The sequence below is a fragment of the Aulonocara stuartgranti genome (assembly GCF_965226115.1).
Source record: "Aulonocara stuartgranti genome assembly, chromosome: 6".
NCBI lineage: Eukaryota > Metazoa > Chordata > Actinopteri > Cichliformes > Cichlidae > Aulonocara > Aulonocara stuartgranti.
In genome coordinates this window covers 41143776-41154803 of record NC_138944.1, presented here as the reverse complement: position 1 = coordinate 41154803, position 11028 = coordinate 41143776, and positions in this window count along the sequence as shown.

Here is an 11028-nt window from a genome sequence, read left to right as displayed (position 1 = left end):
AAGGTTCAAGTCTGTTTTTCTGCATCTGTATGGATGAGAGTACATTAATCAATGTACTCTCCGTTAGCATTGTCATAACTTCTAAGGCTATTCATGATACCATGAAGTTAAGTGTGTGTGAGAGCCTGTTTTGGTTTTTCAGTGATCATTTATATGAGCGGTGTGGGGGAGTTTTATAGGTCTTTGATGAAGTGAGGCAAATAAAGCAGATCAATGGACTGACTTCATGTTAAGTAATATAGGAGAAAATGACCTGATTAGACATCATGCTGTGTTATAGCTTAGGAAGTGGGTATCTTACTAAAAATATTAATGTACATTAGTATTAAATTATAAAATGCACGTATAACAATAATAATCATATTTAAACATTAAAATTTTCTAATTAAAAACGTAAACATAATTGTTTTTTGGGTTTTTTTATAATTGCCAATACTATTTATTTAGGACACCTTGGATGAGAAATGTGGTTTTGTGGTAGTGTTCACACAAGTTTTAATGTAAAAAGTTGTACGAACAGGTCACAACCACATACAAATTGGCTACACGGTGCCCAATTACTAAGACCACGTGAAGTAACCCCTGAAAATCTAATAGGTACTGTAAATGCAGCATTATGTACAATCCCTACTGTGACCTGGAACATACCAGATGATCTACACCAGGGGTGGGGAACTCCAGGCCTCAAGGGCCGGTGTCCTGCACGTTTTTGATGTGTCCTTGACCCAACACAGCTGATTTAAATGGCTAAATGACCTCCTCAACATGTCTTGAAGTTCTCCAGAGGCCTGATAATGAACTGATCATTTAATTCAGGTATGTGGACCCAGGGTGAGATCTAAAACCTGCAGAACACCAGCATTTAGGCCTAGATTGAGCAGTCACTCAAGACCAGACTGACCAACCTGTTCACCACCTGGATTTACTATGGAAAAGCATAGGGCACAATGCCTAACACATGGATCCTGGAATGCCTAGAACTGTACAAGATCAACAAGACCCTACAAGTCTTCATCAGGAATTTGAATGTGGAAAACAACAGATTTAAGATTCAAGCGAATAGCACAATTGCCATCAAGTGTGGGATTTACCAAGGACATGCTTAGTCCTCTTTGCTGTTCTGCATAGACCTGAACACCCTCAGTCATATCATTAACAAAACTGGCTACATATCCCAAGTATGGAAAGGACTGATATAGAAATGGAAGATCTGGATGGATGACTTCAAGAAGAATGCCAGGAGTAAAAGAAATATCAGTTCACTAATCCACACCACTAATAACTACAGCAAGGGCTGTAGTTATTTTGTTTGAAAGTTGTGTTTTGATCGTGTCCTGTGAATTTTTGAAACGTGGCCATCAATTTCTGGAGCAAAGACTACTCAAATTGTTGGAACTTTAGGTACAACCCTGTCTGGATTACGACTTTGATGCAGGATATTGGACTGGACTAATGGAGTTAACCAGGTAATTGCAGGCTAGCCAACACGTTACCAGGCTAACAGCTGACTGAACCTGCTACCAGGGTAACCAGATAAAATGGGGCCGAAGAGGACACCGACAGCTGAGGAAGTCGAGGATATTAAAAAGTCTCTTGACTTCATAATGGAGGAAATTTCCACTATCGGGTTGCAGCAGAAAAATATCATTGAAATTGTGGAGGAGGTAAAGCTCCTCCGCATCCAAAATGCCGAAAAAGATAAAAAGATTGCATACCTGGAAAGTAAGGTCCCTGACCTGGAACAATACTCCAGGATAAACAACGTCATCATCACTGGGCTCCATATTAAACCCCGGTCATACGCTCAGGCGGTGACCGCTGACAGCTGCGGTCCAAAAGGATTGACCTGGACTGTAACTCTGTCGAAGCATGCCACCCTCTTCCCAGGAGGAACGGCAACATACCGGCTATTATATTAAGGTTTGTAAATCGAAAGCACAAGATTACGCTGCTGAAACAAGGAAGAAAATTAAAAGAATCTAATGTCTTTATCAATGAACATCTAACCAAACACAACGCTGAAATAGCCAAAAAAGCGCGACACCTTAAGAAGCTGGGAAAAATCCAAAGCACTTGGACAACGAACTGTAAAATATTCATTAAACTAAACGGATCAGCACAGGAAGCCAAAGTTCTGATCATTAAAAACATGGCAGATCTCGAAAAATATCAGTGAGCAACACGATCAGGACGGCAAACAAGGTAACAGACAACCACACACTCACTTATGACACACTGGAAGCAGTGTTGCCAGCTCCTCAGTAAGGAAAATCGCTATTGGCTGTCCTAAAAGTCGCTAGAAGTCGCTAAATGACGTCATCGCCTAATTTGCACAATTGGTCATGCTAATATAATTGTAACCTACGCTGTCGGAGAGAGAAATAACATCGTGGAAGAGACATAAAGTGAGCAAAAAACGTCCTAAATGCATTTAGAATTTATTTAGAACTACAAATTAAATTTCTTTTAGCAGTTATTGTTTTTTAATGTCACAATTCCAACCATGCACCTTTTTTCGGGCTTCGACTGGCAAAAGTGACCCGAAATAGGCAGTCTGGTGGAGTTACTTTGTGTGTGAGAGTGTGTGTTTATAAGTAGTTTTAAACCTTGTGATCCACAAAACAGCATATCAGTAAAAGAAGAACTGACTGCGTTACAGTCAGTGCGGAGCAGCGGCTTCGCTCATGCGCGATTCATTTGCAGTTTGGACGCACAGGTGTGAACATCTCCTGCAGCTGGGGGAGGACTATCCTTCGCCCGTGAGCGCTTTAGCACGGGTGAGGTGCCCACGGCAGCACCGCTGCTTGTTGAGAGTAAGAGCAACACGCCCTTTCACGTCAAAAAGTCGTCATAAATAAGTCTCCAATAACACCAGAAAAAGTCGCCAGATTTGTCGCTAGTCGCTTTTTAGAAAAAAAAGTCGCTAAAGGGGTCTGAAAACTCGCTAAATATAGCGACAAAGTCGCTAAGTTGGCAACACTGACTGGAAGGAAGAACTCAGATATATCTGGAAGAAACAGCTGCATCAGTCAGACAGTTGCAGAATAGGATCAATTGGAACTGAAAACATTTAACTATATGGATCACAATACACAGGACTTGGAATATGAAATAGATCCAGACAACAACTTCTTTTCATCTAACAATACCAATTGCTGCTACTATACAAATAAAGACTACAATCAGAGGATTAAAACTGAGAATAAATGATCAATTATCCACTTTAACTGTAGAAGTCTCTATGCTAATTTTAGTCATATCAAAGAATATCTTAACCAGTTTTCACATCCATTTAGTGTCATTGCCTTATCAGAAACTTGGATCAATATGGAAAAAGGAACAGACTTTGAACTGGAGGGTTATGAATTCACATGTATAACTAGTCGAAACAAAGGAGGAGGAGTGGCCTTGTACGTGGACAAATCCTTGAAATTTAATGTGGTGGAAAAGATGACGATGGTGATTGATAATGTACTAGAATGTAATACAGTTGAAATTTGTAAAGAAAAAAGTAAAAATGTGCTCATTAGCTGTATATACAGAGCTCCAGGTAGTAGTATTGAGACATTTAAAGACTGGATAGAAGAAACATTTATTGAAATAGCTCGCAAAAAAGTTTTCATTTGTGGAGACTTCAATATTGATTTGCTAAACCCAAATAAACATATAACCACTGAGGAATTTATAAACACAATGCACTGTATGAATCTATTCCCTAAAATTACTAGACCTACCAGGATTACATCACATTGTGCAACTCTCATAGACAACATTTTTGCAAATGACATTGAAAATAAGACTGTAAGTGGACTCCTGATTAACGACACAAGTGACCATCTTCCAATTTTTACAATCTATGATAGGAATTACAAGATCAATAAAATGGACAGTAAAAAAGAGTACAGACGAGTAAGAACAGAAGAAAGAATGAATGCATTTAAAAAAGATTTATTGAAGGAAAACTGGGGTGAAGTATATCAGGAACAGGACGTTAATAGTGCGTATAATGAATTCCTTAGAATATTTACATTACTGTACAATACCAACTGTCCAATAAAGCAATATAGTAGAAACATAAATATATGGACTGTCCATGGATAACAAAAGGTCTGCAAAATGCTCTATACAGAGAGTTCTTAAGAACGAGAACTAAAGATGCTGAAATCAGATACAAAAGATGTAAAAATAGGTTAACTAATATACTTAGATTTAGTAAAAAGGAATACTATATGAAGCAATTAGATATAAATAGAAATAATAATAAAAGATTATGGAAAATCCTGAACAGTGTTATAAAACGTGGGACTGGACAAAAGAACTATCCCAAGTATTTCATTTGTAATGACCATGAAGAATACAATATGGATGTTGTGGCAAATAGTCTCAATGAATTCTTTGTAACTGCTGGACCAAATTTAGCAAGAACAATCACGGATCCTGGGAAAGCACAGGAAAAACCGGAGACACTGATTGACAGAAATCCATATTCTATGTTTCTCACAGCCGTTGATGAAAATGAAGTTTTTGAAATTGTCAAAATATGTAAAAATCAGAAATCTTTGGATTGTAATGATGATGATGAAATTAAGTGAATGTCTCTATTTAAAAAAAAAAAAGTGATGTGATATTATAGTAAATAGTATATCAGAAATCTGTTCACTATTTTTATTACAAATTATATCAGTAAGGAAGCTGACTAAAATATTAACTGATAATTTATGGCAAAGGGGTGGGATTAAATAAGTGTTTACTTCTTCCTACTCCCTTTCAACATGTAAATTAATCAGAACGTTTTTTTGTATGTATTTTGTAGTATTTGTAGTATTTCTTTTCTCTCTTATTTTCTTTTCTAAATGTAACTGTATATTGTTCACATGTTGAAATAAATTACCAATCAAATCAATCAATCAATCAAAGGGCATTGCAATGTTATCAGTCAGAACTGAGGGGACTGTACTACCATAAGGAAACATTGCAGACACGGAACATAATTACAAGTACAAAGCAAATGGGAGTCATGAAGAAGCTGCTAGCAAAGCTGCAGAAACCAAATATGAATAGAGGGTAGGGCTGCCACGATTAGTCGACTAGTCACAATTACGTCGACTATCAAAATCGTTGACGGCTAATTTAACAGTTGATGCGTCGTTTGAAGTTTTGTAAGATCCCAAAAGACGCAGGAATAAGTAGTAGGATTTAACAGTGTAATAACGGACTCAAACAGAAGATGACAGCACTGCATGTACAAGAATGCCAGCTGCCGTTAAACCCCGAAGAAGAAGAAGGTGTGTCCCAGAATTCATAGCGCGGCCCACTGCGGCCCTGCTCAGTTTCCAACAATGGCGGCAGCTATTTAGTTTTAATATTACTCTTATTATTCTTTCTGGGTCACAAAATAAATGTTTAACATATTTTCAGGCGAGAATGTAGCTGTGTAAACCTCAAATATCTGCTCAGTTTATCAGGACAGCTTGGGTTCAAAGCACACTAGAGCCGGTGAGAACACCGGACTCCTGGCAAATCGTTTTCAAACCCACCGCCGTCTTTCACTACTCAGGTTAAACATGATATATAAGTCACTTAGATAACTTAAAAATTTTATTGTTTGTCTTTTTTCAGTATTTTATTTGTTCCTGAGTAAATCGGTTTGGCTGAAATTAAAGTTAGCCCTAAGCAAGCCCTTAACATATGATCAATTATGGCTGGGGTCTATCACACGAGGCAAGACCCCAGGTCTAGGCTCTGTAAAGATGACCCTGAGGCAAGATGCTAGCAATCAGGGCATACATGGAATGCCATAACCAAGTGGCTGCCATAAGTGTTTGGCAGCTGAGCTGAGCCAAAAATAAACTGGAAATCCCAAGATCAGAATGGGATTCACCCCCTAGGTTTTTTAACAATGACCAATCGAAGATCAGGTGGGACATCTAGATACGCTGCTAATGGATATGCTGGTGATGGCTAAACAAGTGGACATAGCAGTGGTGATCAAGTAGAGAGAAGGCCATAGTGAGAGATGTAGCAACATCGGGAAGAAGGAATGCAAGAAGCTGGAGCAATACCAAGGGTTGAGGAAGGAGCTCGAAAAGATATGGAGGTGGAAGGCAACAGTGTTCCTCGTACTAATCTGAGCACTCAGGGCAGTTACCCCCAAACCGAGTGAGTAGCTCCAGCAGATGTTAGGAACAACATCTAAGATATCCCTGCCACAAACCTGACACAGTTTCACCATGAACTCCTTGTGTGTCACAGGCTGCACATGTCACGATACAAGATGAATGAATTTGTTGTTGCAATGTCCAGGACATGCAGCAACATGGTGCTTTACCAATGAGCAGTTTTTCTGTGAGTAGAACAGTACTCAATGAGCTGGCCTGACAGATCAACCCCACCCATATTTTTATTGTATGCCACGATTGGTGGGGGACAGGGGATCTCTCTCATAGCCCATCCCATCCTTCACCTTTCTCTTCCTTCATTGTCTCATTTTGGTCAAGCAGGTAAGGGGGGTCGACCACCCGGTCGTGTACATCAGCCAGAAGCTGACCGATCAAGAAACACAGTACAGCACCCAGGCCTCAGTTGGGTGGTGGGGGTGTTTGGCAGGGTTGTTGACTCTGGCTCTGCTGCAGTGGAGGGGTAGTACAGTGGGCTCAAGGGGCAGTGCCAGGAAGACTGATGGGGCAGGTGAAGGTGATGTGCTGATAAGGTCTCCTTCCTTTTAGTGACGCTGAGGACCGGAGATGAGAGAGAGGAATGGTGAGTGGGGAAGCAGCTGGAAAGTTGACTGACTTGCCAAGACATCGCTGCCAAACCAAGAAACAATGTTATTATATAAATAAAAACCCTGAAAACTGTCACCTGAATGTTCCTTGGGGTCCCAAACATTTCACAAGGACATATACTGCTCAAAACTGGCTCCAGTATTCCTCACAAGTAACACCTTTAAGAATAAGTATCTGATTAGGCAACATGTCTCTGATATTTTTAGGACCGAGTACAATAATCGCAGTTTTGTCTGAATTTAGAAAATTAGACGTCAATAAAGATTTTCTGTCTTTAAGAATGCCTGTAGTTTAAATAATTGATTTTGTTACCGTCATGAAAAAAAAGACCCAATGGATATTAACTACATAGCAATGAAAATGTATGCAATGTTTTCTAATAGTGTCTAGGAAAAGCATGTACTGGTCCCAGCACAAAACTCTATAGCTCTTTGTCTTGATGCATGTTCAATCATCCTGGTAAGTAAATCTCCAAAAGTTGATTCTGTTCATCTAGCTGTAGCGTTTCAATGGGAGAAACGTTTCATAACTCATCCAAGTGACTTCTCCAGCCTCAGCTGACTGCAGGTTTCTCCATCCTTATAAACAGTACATTTGCATAATGACTGAAATTAGCACCACTGGGCTGGGAGGTCAGTTCCTTGATCATTAATATGCAAATTCTCATGATCATTGATCTGTTGATCAATTGATCAGTGCTTGTGTATTACAATAGATTCCACAGCAGAAATGTATTCAAGATTTTTCGTAATAATTCTGTCCAGCTTTAAAGAGTAAGTAAGTAAAATAAAAAATCCTAATTTATAATAATACAATATTTTGGGAAGAATAGATTTTAAGAACAGATTATTGTAGGGTCTCGATCGTATAATATAAAGGACCTGCTGGTGGGAATTGGTGCGATTTAAATAAAATTGAATTGAACTGAATTATTATTAGATCATCATTTATTATTTTTGACTGTTACAACACAAAAGCAGCATTTATGAATATAACAACCTACATCTTCGAAAAAGAACTGAACTGAACTCAGCGCATCAGAGCTACTGTGGTGAAGACATGGACAGCTTCAAAGTAACATGGCTGCGGTGCCAGCCTGACCGAAAGATGAATTCCAAAAAGAACCCCCAGCCCTTCACAGCATCAAAACCCCCCACATCAGTATCAAAATGTCAAGTGGACTGTCATTATGCTGCTCTATTTCTAATTTATTTCCAAGTCATTAACTTAAATGCCAGGCTGTAACATGTATGTGCATATATGGGTGTAAGTTACATGGACGCCATACTTTCCAAAACTGACTATCTCCTACCATCCTCCCATCATCTTTATCATCAAATGTCGTAAGAAAAATAAGAAAAACAGTGATTAGTCCAATAACAGTTTCATTCGGTGTGTTCCCATATACACTACTGTCAAGGTTTTGCATACACAATAGAAATACAATCTGTGGTACACTATGTAAGCATCTTAATATGTTTATAAAACATATTTATTTTAAACTATAGTTGTTTAAATAAATCAGTAAATTAACAGATAAATAATATGTGTGGGAACATCCTGGGACATCAAACGCAGCGTTTCTGCCTCCTCAAATTTGACAATTTGTGTTGTGTGCCTATGACCACTGAACTGAAAGTAAATATCACTTCAAAATAACATTTCAAAATAGTCGCCAAGGCGTGAGAGCTGCTTCCAGCCAGATTTTGATCAAATCTAGACTTTGATGATGCTTTCAATCTATTATACAGTGGCAACATTGTGATTTTCTTTGATTTGATTCATTGATATTTAATTCCGTTTCAATTCAGTTCAGTGTTATTTGTTGATATGTATTGCTGCATCAGTGAAAAATGTATAAAATACCTTACTAGATTACAAAAGTTTTGAATTAAGGTGCTGCATGAATTAATAAAGTTTTATGTAAAACCCAAGTTAGACCATTAAAGCCAAGTTGTGCAGGTGTGAAGGACAACTGAGATTAAAAGCCTCCCTTTTGGTCACACTTCTCTCTGGTTTACTAAAATTGAATATCCTTCATTTCTGTCCTCTTACCATCCATTTCTGTCTTTATTGTTTTAATGAATATCTCTTTATTCTTTTCTCTTTCAACATCCAGCCAAGGTGGATTAAGCCAACAAGCCCAGGATGGTTTAATTTTCTCCTTCTATTCTTTTTCTTCTTCTTTAAATCTTTTCCTTTTTCTTTTTGTCTGTATGCAGGAAGCTCCACCCTTAAACCTCAGGCTGGTATAGAGGAATTACCCGTCTTTCACTCCCCAAATTTATCATCCCAGGACAACGTGGGATTACACTGGTCATTCATACTGACATAAAGGCTATTGCATATATCAAATCGAAAACATATAATGTTTCTGGAAATATAAGGCATAATTTTAACTGCCTCAATAAGACTAATCTAATTTCTCTTTATGCCATTCCACTCTCACTAGTCCTCTGTTCAGGTTCAGCCAAGTGAATCAAAAGTTAACTCGCTAGATTTTTGCTGCTTTGCATTAAAAAGAATCAGACAACTTGCGAGTTGATCCAAGTGAAAACAAAAGCCTTCTTTTTTACACAATCCAAGTGGAGAAGGAATGAAACATCTTGACACTCTTTATGCTGGTCCATGGTATTTTCTGTCTTTGAACTTATGTTTGAAGATACAATGCTAAATGTCCGGATGTGATCAAATCTCAAAAATTTTAAAGAAACCTTCCAGAAAAATCATGATCCATGTCTGAATTGGCTCAAACAGTTAACTCAAAGGTAAGGTAAATCTTACCAGTGGTAAAAATCCATCCATTACTTCTCAAGTAATCCTGCTGAAAAACAAATGAGGCACACAGGCAATTCAAACTAATCACACAAGATCCTTGGCATTATAGGTTTAAAAAGCACAACAAAGGAGTATTTTACTGCACTAATTTGCTGTTTGAACCATGAATGGATCTTCAAACCCCAATGAAGACAGATGTGTGGGAATGTGTTTGTGGTTTCACACAGACACACGTGTTCAAAGAGCAAAGCACAGCACAAGGCTATGGAAACTGTAAAGGGAAAGAGAGATCACAAGTATTGATTTTTTTTTACTTTTAGTATAGGTGAGAAGGTAGGCAGGGATTTACAAGGTGGGGAGAGACAGCAAGTGAGAAAATGTTGTTAGAAAACAATGAACACACAGAGATCCAGCAGTAGGGCTTGCTGTGGGGTACAACAGTGACAGCTGAATTATGGATTCCTGAATTGTAGAGGACAGAGTGGAAGAGCGAGAGTCAGCTGGGCTTAGCTTTACCACTGCATTGTCAAACTGACATAGTACACACACTCTAGAATCACAGTACTGTGTGTGTGTGTGTGTGTGTGTGTGTGTGTGTGTGTGTGTGTGTGTGTGTGTGGACACAGGACCTGAGCAAAACCAAGAGCTGTAGCATGTTTTGCAATTGTAGTGAAATTGTGATGATAATTCATAAAGATTGTTTGATGTTTCTTAATGAATTGCAGAGACGTTCTTGCTCTCTGTCATGCTGAAAATACAATAACCTGTAAGTAAAATGCATTAATAATAGGCTTGTCATAAAAGCTGGGCTTGAAATACCCAAAATGTGTTTCACACCACCAATATTATTAAAGCAGCCTAATTTTCATAGCTGGGAGCAAATTATCCAAAGTTCCAATTCATATTAAAGCACATATTGCCAGAAGTATTAGCTTGTCTACCTTCACACATATATGTCCTTAAACGATACCCCATTCCTAACCCACAGGGTTTATGGTAAATGGTAAATGGCCTGTATTTATATAGCGCTTTTACTTGTCCCTAAGGACCCCAAAGCGCTTTACATATCCAGTCATCCACCCATTCACGCACACATTCACACACTGGTGATGGCAAGCTACATTGTAGCCACAGCCACCCTGGGGCGCACTGACAGAGGCGAGGCTGCCGGACACTGGCGCCACCGGGCCCTCTGACCACCACCAGTAGGCAACGGGTGAAGTTTAATATGATGTCAGCACACCCTTAGCAACTATAACGGCTTCTGGGAAGGTTTTCCACAAGCTTTAGGAGTGTGATTATGGCAAATTATGAACATTCTTCCAAAAGTGCATTTATGTGATCACACACTGATGTTGGATGAGAAGGCCTGACTGTCTCTGCTTTAATTCACCTCAAAGGTGTTTTGTTGGGTAGACGTTGGGACGACATTAGTGACGGCTGAAGAAGTCACTTGGATGAGTGA